The 14,295-nt window shown below is 46.0% G+C and overlaps 1 protein-coding gene across 1 annotated transcript in view; it reads left to right on the top strand.

Moving 5' to 3' along the window:
- Positions 1-3,762: 3,762 nt before the first annotated feature.
- Positions 3,763-14,295, top strand: part of LOC138581057 (large neutral amino acids transporter small subunit 4-like) — a 292,371-nt gene continuing 281,838 nt past the window's right edge. The window contains exon 1 of the mRNA XM_069652100.1: positions 3,763-4,139. The gene's annotated coding sequence lies outside the window, so the exon portion shown is untranslated. The remainder of the gene's footprint in view (positions 4,140-14,295) is intronic.

The raw sequence follows: 14,295 nt of genomic DNA, 5'->3' as shown, positions 1-14,295 counted from the left end.
CACACACACACACATATGCAGGGACGCAGGTACCCACACACACATTGCAACTTAATACCAACATCTCTAATTTATTTGTAGCCGGGTTCGTTGAAACGTTCCTGCTTTGTTCATAGTTAAGAACAACTGTGCAGCTGTGTTCTGTTTCATTATCAGATCATCATCTATGCGGGGGTCACATATTTTGATTTAAAATCATTGATAAATGATCTTCCCAGGATCGCACGCTTCAGCCAAGCGATGTAGCCGGGATGTGCGCCCCATCTGAGACTTAGACACACTAGAGTCCCTCAGGTTCCCCAATCTGGCCCTTGTGGTGTTCTGCAAGAGGTCAGGTTTGCATTAAATATCACCTGTTATGCGAGGAGGCGTCAGTGCACCACCAAGGGGAATCTTCCATAGACCCCCGCCCCTCCAGGGCCACCATCCTGTAGCTTGGCCAATGCCACCACAGCCTCAGTCTCTGATGCCAAACATGGAGCTTTGTCCTATGGCAGTACCTTGGTCTTTCACAAAAACTATGCCTCAATGTGATGAACCTTGCTGGGTACATGATAGCATGACCTGGCATATAGTGTGATGCCTGGTCATATGATGCTAAAACATGGCATATATTATGTTATGTTACTTTGCATTTATATAGCGCCTTATGTACCATTGGTATGATCTCAAGGCGCATATGATGTGTCTACCATGTGATGTCAGAACTATGGGTCTGGAAAGGTTATCAATGCCTGGGGTTGTCAGCGCCTTAGGGGTTTATTAGATGGCCATAGTGTGAGTACCCAACATGTTCATTGGAATCCCTGCCAAGGTATGAGTAGAGGATAGCTGATGGCAATATCTGGCAATGGGGGGGGGGGAATTCCTGGGCTTTTTATGGCAATCCATGGAAACAGTGAGAGTACTTGACCATGATGGACCTGCCCTTTTGATTTCAATAATGCAAGTCAATAGTATGAGTTGTTGTGGTTTTGGTGACAATATTTGGCAGTGGTGGGAGAAGTCAATAATATGAGTTGTTGCGGTTTTGATGGCAATATTTGACAGTCGTGGGAGAAGTCAATAGTATGAGTTCTTGTGGTTTGATGGCAATATTTAACAGTGGTGGGAGAAGTCAATAGTATGAGTTGTTGTTGTTTTGATGGCAAGATTTGGCAGTGGTGGGAGAAGTCAATAGTATGAGTTGTTGTGGTTTTGATGGCAATATTTGGCAGTGGTGGGAGAAGTCAATAGTATGAGTTGTGGTTTTGATGGCAATATTTGCAGTGGTGGGAGAAGTCAATAGTGTGAGTTGTGGTTTTGATGGCAATATTTGGCAGTGGTGGGAGAAGTCAATGGTATGAGTTGTTGTTTTGATAGCAAGATTTGGCAGTGGTGGGAGAAGTCAATAGTGTGAGTTGTTGTGGTTTTGATGGCAATATTTGGCAGTGGTGGGAGAAGTCAATAGTAGGGGGTTGTTGTGGTTTTGATGGCAATATTTGGCAGTGGTGGGAAAAGTCAATAGTAGGAGATTGTTGTGGTTTTGATGGCAATATTTGGCAGAGCAGTTGAAAGCAATACCTGACAATGGTGTGAGTGCCTAGACTTTTCATGGCAATCACTGGCAATGATGTAAGTACCTGGGCATTTGAGAGCAATGACTAGAAATTGTGTTTGTACATAGGTATATCATGGTAGTAACTGGCAACTGATGGCATTATTTGGTGTATGGGGCCAGTAGCCATCATATGAGATGAGAACAATATTATGATATGGCCTCGTCTGGTGACATGATGCCATCACAGTCCATCCTGCATAGTCAGTGTATCTGTCCAGAGGGGGTGGGGGGCACTATGCCGCATGTGGTGGGAGTACCGGGTCATATGTTGGTGACACTCCTCGATCTGTGGACTCTCCGCACTTTGAAATAGCATTGACAGCGGTGAGAAGCACGCAGACAGGCCGTTCCATATGATGTGAGTACCCAAAGAAGAAGAGCCGGCCATGCAAGCTGCAGACCCACCCAAAATAATGTCGCGACCTGAGCATGTGGTGTAATTCCTACACCAGAACATGCGTGTATTCTCTTCACATGTACAAAAAAAACATCCAAAACATGACACACAAAACACATCCTGCGTTAACACACTGATCTAGTTGCTGCACAATACACACTCTCTAAGTAAGCCACACACGAGCATGCTATGACTGTGATAAGATGCCAATACTTGACATTTTGTGGAATAAATACTGGCTAGCATATGGCATTACCTGGGCATTGATGCCAACAGCTGTCTATTATGTCACCGCACAATCTTTAATGGCACTATCTGGGATGGCAGTGCCTGGCACGGTGCCAGTCAATGGATGCATGATGGCTTTACTGTGAATGTTGGGGGAGTACCTGAACATTTGAAGGCCGTGCCAGGGCATTCGATACAGTTGCTGGGCGCATGAGGGCAGTACCTGGGCACAGAGGGCCAATCCATGCCCTTCGATTGTAAAGATCGCCTGTTGTTCTCCTTTCCTCGCGCCTCTGGTGATCCTCCATTGCGGCCTACTGAGGCTCCGCCAGTCTGTAACTGCGTCACGCCGTGTTCCCTACACTATCCTCTTTTTCAACCTACATTTATCCCGTCTGAACGCCTCAACCGCGTGCCCTAACACAGAGAAGGATTCCACTGGTTCAAGGTAACGCCTATTGGCTGTGTTGCTGATAATGATCACGTCAGCACCGACCGTTCAATCCACGTCACATTTTCACGGTTGAGTGAATTCGTATTTGCACAGAAAAGATTCAGCGCATTAAATGGTGTCGTCTATATAGGTTCGGAGGACTTTTATTTCAGGTTATAAAAACATTCCCGGGACTTTCTACCTCAGTGTGGCCCCTGTACTGTGAAAGTTCCCACCTCACCCGTTGGCGCGTGTGTTGTGGCGACTGGAAGACGAACTGATGTGGTTCTTCTGAGATCTTTTATTTTACTAGTTTGGACATTTTCAGTAAATGAGGCTAGAATACAAAATGTCTAATATTGGGAAGGCTTGGCTGATGGCTGTGATGTAACTTGAACTCAAACTAATGTGATTGAAACACTTGTCAGAATGGCATTGTTCAGCTTTCAGGCTGCCCTTTCTGAGGCTTGCTTCGCTCATCCAGCCCTAACTCCAGTCTTTGCATTCTGGCAACTGTCCCTCTGACTCTCCTATTATGAAGGCAGGACTACGAGTCCCATAATGCACCCGCGACTGGATGATCTACTCACGCGTGCCATGGGACAACAACCGGGTCGCACAAACTGCACTGAAGCAGGGCAATTTCTAAACAACATTAGCCCCGATCAGCCGATGTGAAACCTATATATCTGCGCCAATCAACAATGCAAATGTTGGTGCACAATTGCCCAGCGATAGTGCAAAATGAACCTTGCACTGGAGCAATATTCCCAGGTACTAGCGCAATGTTTGCGCTGCAGCTTCTGCAATTCTTGTCTATGATCCAAGAATTTTCTGGAAAATATTTTCCTCTGCGTGTTTAATTAAATAATAAAATAAATACCATGTCTTAATGCACCGGAGGTTGATTGTGGGGGGCGCTTGGTTCCCAGCTCTGTTTACATGACTCCGGCCAGGCCTGCTTCCTGCTGAATCCAGCTCACGCGAGACGTCCCCTTACAGGTTCTCCGCACCTCTTGGCTGCAGCCAAAGAAGCTGTTTACCGCTAAACACAGCTGTGTTTCCTGTGTGTCACAGTATTATCCAGAGAGCCTGAAAGCCTAAGGTGGTAAGCACTATGGCAGCATAAAGAGCAGGTGGACGGGCCGGGAGAGACGCAGGGACTGGTGCCCAGCCAGGTGGCACAAGAAAAACCAAATATTGGGCGACTTACTCGTGGGCACTTCTACCGCTGGACCACTGGAATCTCCTCAGTTCACCACCCGTGGACCCCTGTCTGTGGATGAAGCCACTTACATAGACCTTGGGAAAGCAAAACCACTATCGCACAGGAATACCTCCCACCTGAGGGCATCGGCCACCTGCCGAAATCATCAGCTCATGGGGACCTCTACTGACAAGCACGCATCATAGGGGAACCTCCACAGACCTGAAGACCAGCATTGGACGTGGACCTCCACACCGCTCGGCCCATCACTACAGTAAGATTGGCTAAAAGCTACCCATTGTTTTAGGAAACTGGAGGGGGGCGAAGAAGCTGGAGATCGCCAATGGTCATACTGTCATAAATTCGAAATTTAGAACAGAGATCCTCCTAATTTTTCTTTACCCATTCTGATACATTTCCCTACCTACCATATATATATATATGTGTGTGTGTGTGTGTGTACATATATATATATATATATATATATATATATATATATATATAGTGCTGGGTTTTCACACATTGACATGGGTTCAGTACTGTAATAATGCGCTGATTCAAAATAAGGCTTGTAAGAAAGCATAACTCCCATAGCCGTGCCCTTTTATGGACACGTGTTTCGGCTCTCCTGAGCCTTCCTCAAAACAGGGCAATCATTTTATACACATCCATGATCTTGCTCATTGTCTGTGAATGCGCGAATTGTTGTTCCTTCATGTTCCCCTGGGTTAATCCCACCTGCAAAGTGTAGTGTCTGTGTCCCTCGCGTCGGCTGTGAATACAGGGGAACATGAAGGAACAACAATTCGCGCATTCACAGACAATGAGCAAGATCATGGATGTGTATAAAATTATTGCCCTGTTTTGAGGAAGTCTTAGGAGAGCCGAAACATGTGTCAATAAAAGGGCACTCCTATGGGAGTCATGCTTTCTTACAAGCATTATTTTGAATCAGCGCGTTATTACGTTACTGAACCCATGTGGCGCCGTCAATGTGTGAAAACCCAGCACTAAGTATTTTAAAAGCCTCGCTGGGGAGGTAGTGGTTCCTCCGTCCCTACTTTCACACCGACGCAACACCAGCAATTTGCTTTTTTTCTTAAAGGCCGCAAGACCGAAGAAGTTGACCCCCAAAAGCTACCTCAAATACCACCTCAAACCCCGTGTATGTATATATGTATATAGGGCAATTTAGAATGAAATAAAGGAGGGAAAAGGGGTGAAAAGAAGGAAGGGAAATAGGACAGGAAGAGGCACAGAGATACCCATAAAGATAAAAATGGAAAAATGAGTCTGATCAAAATTCAAACATTATGCTAATTTGTTTAGGAAGTTACCAAAATGGGCAGTTAACATTGCGGACAAGTAACCCACCCAACTCTCTAGATCCTATTTAAGGGATGTTACAAAGTTCTGACCCTGAGGTCAGGAAAGTCTATTCCTCAGACTTGAAAAATCTGATCCTATGGTCAGGAAAATGTCTGTCTGCGACCATGAGGGCTGAAAGGTCGCTCTCTCTCTCTCAGCCGCTCTGCGGTCGTAAGGTTCGGTTCATAAGCGGTTAGCAATATCAATGCCTGTCTTTTGCGAGGACAAGTGTGAAAAGAAACAATGAGCAACTTGCTATAGCATGTGTCCTCTTTTTTTTTTTATAAGTAGGGGCTTGTTGACGGAGGACTAAATACAGAAAGTATAAACAAGGAGGATGACAACAAGCTACCTTTCGATGTCCACACCAAAGGAAACAAAAATGAATCTCAAAGCGTATGTGTGTGCAGGTACACCATCAATCTTTTAACAAATATAAAGAGATGGGAGGCTCAATTTTAACAAAAATATCTCATATTTATTTTGTTCAACTTGGTCATAAAACAGACCATTTGGTCACATTTGCAAATCTCAACAACATATAAAAAGATCAAATGAAAAGAGACAATAGGTCAACAGTTTTTGTCTTGGCATTCATTCACATAATAATTTGTATTATAGGTGATGTTAGTAACACATGAGTGACTTTAGACTAGCTCATTTATGTTTGCTTGAAGCATAGGCTCAAAGGTCAAGAATAGCATCTCACTTCTTGAGTGTGACTGGTGCAGCGGCTGCTGCTGTTCTCCAGGCGGAGCGCAGACTGCGACTTCTGTGCGGTCTCCAAAGCATTTGTGGAGTAACAACAGAGCTTGGTGGTGAAGCAACACTTCAAAATAGCTTGTATCCGTACGATCACGCCGTGCACAATGGATGGTCTGAAAACAATGGCACATTCAAGAGATGCCGTACTAATTAGTGACTATTCTTATGACCAATAAAGAGCCATAATAGATACTATGAGACAATCCACAACACAACTTGTGCTATTCCTGACCCTCTAATCAGAGGGTGGATGTGTCCTGAGGAAAGCCTTACATACACGACTAACCAGTATAAGAACAAGGGAAAGTCGGTTTGTCAAATAAACGTTGAGGCTGGAAACGGATCCACTCATGTCGACACAACTGAACTGTGGGCTTCAATTCAAAGCAAACATAAATGAGCTAGTCTAAAGTCACTCATGTGTTACTAACATCACCTATAATACAAATTATAATGTGAATGAATGCCAAGACAAAAACTGTTGACCAATTGTCTCTTTTTATTTGATCTTTTTATATGTTGTTGAGATTTGCAAATGTGACCAAATGGTCTGTTTTATGACCGAGTTGAACAAAATAAATATGAGATATTTTTGTTAAAACTGAGCCTCCCATCTCGTTATATTTGTTAAACGATTGATGGTGTACCTGCACACACATACGGTTTGAGATTCATTTTTGTTTCCTTTGGTGTGGACATCGAAAGGTAGTTTGTTGTCATCCTGCTTGTTTATACCTTTTGCTAGGACAAGACAGTCTGTCCTTGAGCTGAGGCAATAAAGTTAGAATGTTCTACTTCTGAGGTACTGAGGTTAGGAGAACCTCTGCTCGAGAGCCCAAGGTCAGGAAGTTCAGTTCTACACAGATCTAGGAGGGTAAGACCCTGAGTCAATAGGACACAGATCTAGGAAGGCAAGACCCTGAGTCAATAGGACACAGATCTAGGAAAACAAGACCCTGAGTCAATAGGACACAGATCTAGGAAGGCAAGGCACTGAGTCAATAGGACACAGATCTAGGAAGGCAAGACCCTGAGTCAATAGGACACAGATCTAGGAAGGCAAGACCCTGAGTCAACACAGATCTAGGAAGGCAAGACCCTGAGTCAATAGGACACAGATCTAGGAAGGCAAGACCCTGAGTCAATAGGACACAGATCTAGGAAGGCGAGATCCTGAGTCAATAGGACACAGATCTAGGAAGATAAGACCCTGAGTCAATGGGACACAGAGTCAATAGGGCCAGGACAGTCCATGTCCAATGTCAGGAAGTTCTGCCAGTTCTACACAGATCTGGGAAGGTAAGACCCTGAGTCAATAGGACACAGATCTAGGAAGGCAAGACACTGAGTCAATAGGACACGGATCTAGGAAGGCAAGACCCTGAGTCAATAGGACACAGATCTAGGAAGGCAAGACCCTGAGTCAATAGGACACAGATCTAGGAAGGCAAGGCCCCGAGTCAATAGGACACATATCTAGGAAGGCAAGACCCTGAGTCAATAGGACACAGATCTAGGAAGGTAAGACCCTGAGTCAATGGGACACAGATCTAGGAAGGCAAGACCCTGAGTCAATAGGACCAGGACAGTCCATGCCAGACGTCGGAAGGGTCTGCCAGTTCTGCCCAGATCCGGGAAGGTAACACCCTGAGTCAATAGGACCAGGACAGTCCATGTCTGACGTCAGGAAGTTCTGTCAGTTCTACACAGATATAGGAAGTCAAGACCCCGAGTCAATAGGACCAGGACAGTCCATGTCTGACGTCAGGAAGGTCTGCCAGTTCTGCACAGATCGATGGGACCAGGACAGTCCATGTCTGACACCAGGAAGGTCTGCCAGTTCTGCACAGATCAATGGGACCAGGACAGTCCATGTCTGACGCCAGGAAGGTCTGCCAGTTCTACACAGATTTGGGAAGGTAAGACCCTGAGTCAATGGGACCAGGACAAAGGTCTGAGCATTATCCACTGTCTGTTCCTGGGGGCCTGAAGTCTGCAACATCTGAACCTGACCTCTGGAATGACTGTCACTGAGCTCAGAGAGGTCTGTCAGTTTCATCTGGAAACTCTGTGTCTGACACCCAGAGTCTAAAAATAACTGAGAGCACGAATACCCACCCGTCTATGAGGCTCTGGAATCGGGAAGGTGCGTCCCGAGGCCTGGAGGTCAAGAGGTTCCGTGCCTTACACCAGGAAGGTCTGTATCCGGGACCACGAGTCCAAGAGGTTCTCGACCTCAAGTGGTAATGTCAGAAAGGTCTGCTCCTAAGGTCACAAAGGTGTATGGGGGACAGTTTCATTTAAGATGCCAAATGCACAGAGGGGACCACTTCCATGTCCACTTCAGTGCGAAAGGTCTCCTCCATGCAATGTTTAAATATTCCGCTCCCTAATAGAAAAGTAACAGTACACCAAATGCAAAATGAATTGCCTTTACATTTCACTCTTCCACTCGGTTTGTTGAAAAGTGTAAACACTCCCTCAAATAACGACTGTGCTTTTACCAGGTGGTAATTTCTGGCGGATTCCATAGGAATATATTGATTTACTGCCAGCATGACAAGATATGCTGGCGATAACGCAACAGCATTTCTTAGGCGAATCGGTCCTGCTGCCCAACTCTGCCTGTCAAATTGTAAAAATCCAACATGTTGGTAAGCATTAGGGTAAAATTGTGCCGCCGCTTTTACCACCCTTTTTACGGATCCACGGGACGACGAACAAGACCCTCTTGTGTTTGTAACTTAGGGATCAGGCGGCCGTGTGCATACTATGCGGAATGTTACCCACCTGTTCATTAGTTCCCTGTAATGACATCTGAAGTATATTTAGAAGCTACTCTTTATCTCTATATATTAGGTGGGCAAGAGTGAAACACTTCAAATTGGTTGCCATTTTATTCTCAACACATCAGACATGTTTTAATTTTTGGAGAAGATGTTACACATGAACAACTGAAAACAAGTATGTAGTTAGCACGATCACACTACGGTGCATACATGTCAACAAGCCAAAGCCAGCCGGGAGGTTGTCATTCAGCACAGATTTCGCCTTTGCATTGTGGAACGTGTAATTTTGCTCTTCCAATAATAAGTCCCGGAATGCAAAGAAGAAACGGGGCCGGATGAGCCTCTCCCGAAGGACATGCGTCATGGCGGCGCGCATGCGCTACACTGCATCTCAAAATGACCGGCAGAGGAGACCAAAATACAATGTGAAAGTCTCATTACCTCCATGTCCACTCTTCCTCGTCCCAGTACTTACCTCATGAGGCCCCTGCCTCCGACACAGGACCTTCTTCTATTTTTTAAAATCACTATAACTCCTCCCCCACATCCACGTCACTCAGTTAAATTTTTCCTGCCTCTGGCAGGTTGGACCTTTTCTTCCCGGTGCAGGGCACTGGGGAGCACCGATTGCTGGCCCCCTGGGGGAGGGGCTGTGTGGCGGGGCCCTCGGCCCCCTCATGTGTGGCGCTGCTCCTGGGTCCCATGCGGGGCTTGGGGTCACAGTTGAGCCGGATTGCCTCACTCGGTTCTTTGTTGGGCTCCGGACCGAAGCATGAGCATTGTGTCCCGGGTCATGCACGGCCAGGGGGAAGGTAAGGAGAGGGGAGGACTGGGCTTGATGTTTATCCCCTCTCCTGCTGGTTTGGCCATCTTGACTCCTTCGACAGGCCGATTCCTCGTGCTCTGTGTACACATCTTTATTGGAAATGATGGCAAGCACTTGGCAGTATGGGCTGGCCTTCCCTTTTGTTGTGAGGCCTCTCTGCTTCTTGTCGTGGGGTGACAGTGGCAGAGAGTCTTTGAAAGTGCGGGGGCTCTGTTCTGTCGCAGGCATGTCACATGCCACCCGCTCCTCAGACACACACAGCCCAGGTTGCACCGGATGTTAGCTGGATTCTCTGGGGGAAGGTAAGGAGAGGGGAGGACTGTGCTGATGTTTTCCCCTCTCCTGCTGGTATGGCCATCTTGACTCCTTCGACAGGCCGTTTCCTCGTGGTCTGTGTACACATCTTTATTGGAAATGATGGCAAGCACTTGGCAGTATGGGCTAGCCTTACCTTTTGTTGTGAGGTCTATCTGCTTCCTCTGGTGGGGTGGCTGTGGCAGACAGTCTTTGAAAGTGCGGGGGCTCTGTTCTGTCGCTGTCATGTCACATAGACAGCTCTGTTACGAGATTTGACACTCTCTTCCCTGATGGCTACAAGATCCTCTCCGCACCCAGATCCACTCGCCCTGGAGGGGGTGTAGCCTTGATCTTTCCTGAGTGGATTTCTGCCACTATAATTCCCACTCAGATCTACTCCTCTTTCGAATGCCTCGTCTGCAGGCTCTCAATCTCTCCTAGCCACTCTCTTACTGTTGCCACTCTCTACCGGCCCCCTGGTCAAATCACCTCTTTTCTCTCTGAGTGGGCTGACCTCTCCTCCTCTCTCCTGGCCTCAACCACTCAACTCCTCCTCCTTGGTGATCTCAACATTCACCTTGATTCTCCCTGACCCTCAACATTGTTCTTTCGCGACCTCTGCGATTCCCTCTCCCTATCCTCCCATCTGGCCCAACGCACTCTGCAGGGCACACACTTGTCTTGATCTCCTCTAGCCTCCCCCTATCTATCCTCTCTCCACTCCCCTCTCCTGGAGTGACCACTACCTCCTCTACTCTCATCTCTCTCTCTCTTCCCCCCAAGCCAAGCCTACCCCAACACTGCCACCTACCTTCCTGGACATCCGGCCCATGAAGCGTGTGTCAGTCGAGGCTTTTGCTTCCACCTTCTCCACGCCCCCTCTTCCTCTGGCTGACTCACACCCTGACACAGCCCTGTCTTCTCTCTATTCTTCTATTTCGGATACTCTTGATGTTCTTGCCCCTGTCATGAGGATCCGCCTGAAGTCCAAAGCCAAATGCAATTCCTGGTATGATTCCAACCGAGCTACACTTAAACGTAGGTGTAGGGCGGCTGAGAGAAAATGGAGGGATTCCTGCTCATCCTCTGACAAACTGGCCTGTCTCCTTCTCCAAAGGCAATACCGTCTCTCTGTCCGTACCAAGAAGAGAGTCCACATTCAAGCCCGTGTCTCTGCGGCATCTAACAGCTCGGCAGAATTCTTTACAATTTGTAAGGAGCTGGCCAACCCTGATGCAGTCTCTACCCCTCCCCTTGCCTCTCAGGCTCTTTGCAATGCCCTGGCCTCACACTTTATCTCAAAAACCCAGGACATCCTGTCCACACTCTACTCCACCCCCTCTCCTCTCCTCTCCCCTCTCCGTCGGTACTCACTGACCCTCCTCCAGCCACCCCCCCACCCACCTTCTCTTCCTTTCCTCTCTTCTCCCCTGATGAGATCGCTAGGCAAGTCCGATCTATGAAAGCCACGTCAAAACAGGTTCATCCCTGTTCCTCTAAAACTCTCAAGGACCACATTGATACCCTTGCTCGAGCCCTTGCCGACTTCTGCAACCAGTCCTTTGCCTCAGGATCCTTCCCCTCCCCTCTTAAGCACTCCCTTGTGCATCCTCTCCTCAAGAAACCCACAGGGGATCCCTCTTGCCCAGCAGACTATCGCCCAATTTCCATTACCCCCTTCTTAGGCAAACTCCTTGAAAAGCTGGCCATCTCTCAGCTAATGTGTTTTCTGAAAGACACAGGGGACCCCACACTCTGGTTGGGAGTATTAATATGAAATTAGATCACAGAAAGGCATCCAAAGGATACGATTCAAGGGTTTTGGTATCAAGGATTTTTATTAAACCTGATACAAATTTAATGTATGAAACAAATCATGATTTAATCTGCACTTGTAAAAAAACAATTTACATAGCAGGAAACAACTTTTGTTAAAAAGAACACATCTAAATAGTAAAAATCATCCTTTTCAATCGTCCAAGCATTCATCCACATACATCCATACAACAAACCACTCATACCAAGCACCAATGGGTGTACAATATAAAATCTATAAGAAAATTCATGACATATAATTCATCAGAAGAATTTATAGAAAGAATGTTCAATCAATCTGTTGGGCCACAATAGATAGTATCAGTGGCCTAGGCAATTGAGATGGGTCCCAGAAGTCTCTGACCACGGCCTCATCCCAATCCACACTCAACCGGTTTCGACGTATGTACTTTATTGTAGTAACTTCTTCATCAGGAGTAAAAAGTAGACATTCTAACAATGGGGGAGGAGGGAAAAAGAAAGAAAAGGGAAACATCAATACATAAATTCCCTTAACTTAGATAATGACATGAAACGATATATAAACTCCAATTAAAAAAAACACTATATAACATTATTAAAATGATCAATTAGTAGACACAAACAACAACCTGCTCTCAACCGGGTGGAATTCTCCGGGGTGGACCTCAGGTGTCAGACAGAAGTGCTACCATCATGAATTGATGTCTCAAGGTGACAGTGGAACCAGGTCATGGACAGAGCCGATACCAATTAATTGCATGATCATCATTTTGACAAGTGTGGGCACAGAATTGAAGTGGCTATGGCAACCCCAAAAGTTAGAAAATGTGAAGGAAGCACTTTGGTCACATACTTATTGTCTAACCCAAAGATACGGTTATCCTAACTGTATACTGCAACTTCTGGCAATGGTGTTTGAGCCCCCAGATGTTAAACCGGGGCAAGAGGAAATCAGATGATGGAAATTGACTAACCTTTACATACCCACAGGGAGGCTGTTCGAATCTCCCTTTCATTTGTAGATGGGTCCACCTGTGTGAACTAATTGACAGCGTTCCAGGGAAATTTCCTGCACACTACAATGCTGAGCGCCAGGATTACTCCAACCTGTGAAGTGTTAATGGATATATCAACATCACCAGGTAGAAGCCCACCGTATAAGTCAAGAATAAAAAGTTGTAGGCTGACAATTCATACCAAATGTGTCCAATTGATGACACAAAAAGCGAGGATGGATGTACTAGTGACTACAAGGGTCCAAAATGGGCTGCACCGATGTTAAACATGCCTAAACGAAAAACAGGCATTTGAATATGTAAGAGTATAAATTAACTCTAGTCACACTGATGTTATACGTGCCAGAACCATCAAGCAAGCATTTTAATGTACAAAAGTTGGACTTATTCCAGTCACACGAGTTAATAAGCCTTCCCCAGTGAGAACTAGCCAAATTCGTACGGCATGCAGTGCCAACTGGAGTTAGCTCGCGGAAGGTAAGGAACGGTAACTAAAATAAAAGCCCTCAAAATTCTGTGGCAATATATATAGTCACCGAACATGTGATAACCTGAATAAAGACAATTCTCCCTTAATGGCAGGCAGCCTCTAAAAGTCAACACTCGATGTCGTAGCGCTTAGCTAAGGCACACAGAAGATCTTGTCCCACTCGCGGGCACCGGTCACCCGTCCAAAAGTAAATTCCGTCAGGCAGAAGCATTAAGTAGCGCCTCATCGGTCTCCGTGGCGAATAAAATAGCGTCTGCTGGGACACGTGATCATGCATTGTGTCACATGATCCCGCAATGGGCCGTACCGCCCAAGACTATGAACTTGCTCCCTGAGTAGTAGCGTGCTTGCGAGAGAACGCACATTACTTAAACGTTACATGCGTGCTGCCAAGGCAACAATGCATTATATACTGGGGCGGAACCCCTTACACCAGGTTCGTATCTTCGTACAGGCATAATGTCCCCATTTTAGGGAGTTGGTTTTTTGTACCGCACATAAAAAACCCGTGTACACAATATATATTTGTGTATGGTTGGAATTTTCTCAAGGTTGAATGGCATCTTTTTCAGCACGTTGTAAAGAAATGCTGTAATAGCTTAACGTTACCCCTAAGTGTAAGGATTCTCGCGAGAGTCCTAAGGACGCGATGTCAGGTCCTAATTAGAATGAAAACGACTAGGGACTAAGGACCAGGGTCCCTGCTTGCTACTTACTTTACTGAATTAGACAGTGTTTTTAGATTACTTGCTACTTATCTTGCTGAGTTTCTCATGGTAAATGGCATCTTTTTCAGCACGTTGTAAATGGATGCTGTAATAGCTTCACGTTGCCCCTAAGTGGAAGGATTCTCATGGGAGTCCTAAGGACGCGATGTCAGGTCCTAATTAGAATGAAAACGACTAGGGACTAAGGACCAGGGTCCCTGCTTGCTACTTAGTTTACTGAATTAGACAGTGTTTTTAGATTAAATATCCACAGTTGTTCTTTATAATCCACATTTTTGAGTAGTTGGGTTTGATTTTGGGCATATACTTTTTCTATGCAAAACCATTCCAATTGTTCTGCCGTATGTCCCATCT

The sequence above is a fragment of the Ambystoma mexicanum genome, chromosome 3p, assembly GCF_040938575.1.
Source record: "Ambystoma mexicanum isolate Mex_15411 chromosome 3p, UKY_AmexF1_1, whole genome shotgun sequence".
Lineage (NCBI taxonomy): Eukaryota > Metazoa > Chordata > Amphibia > Caudata > Ambystomatidae > Ambystoma > Ambystoma mexicanum.
The sequence above is the reverse complement of the archived record's forward strand: the minus strand, read 5'-3'. Positions and strand labels throughout refer to the sequence as shown.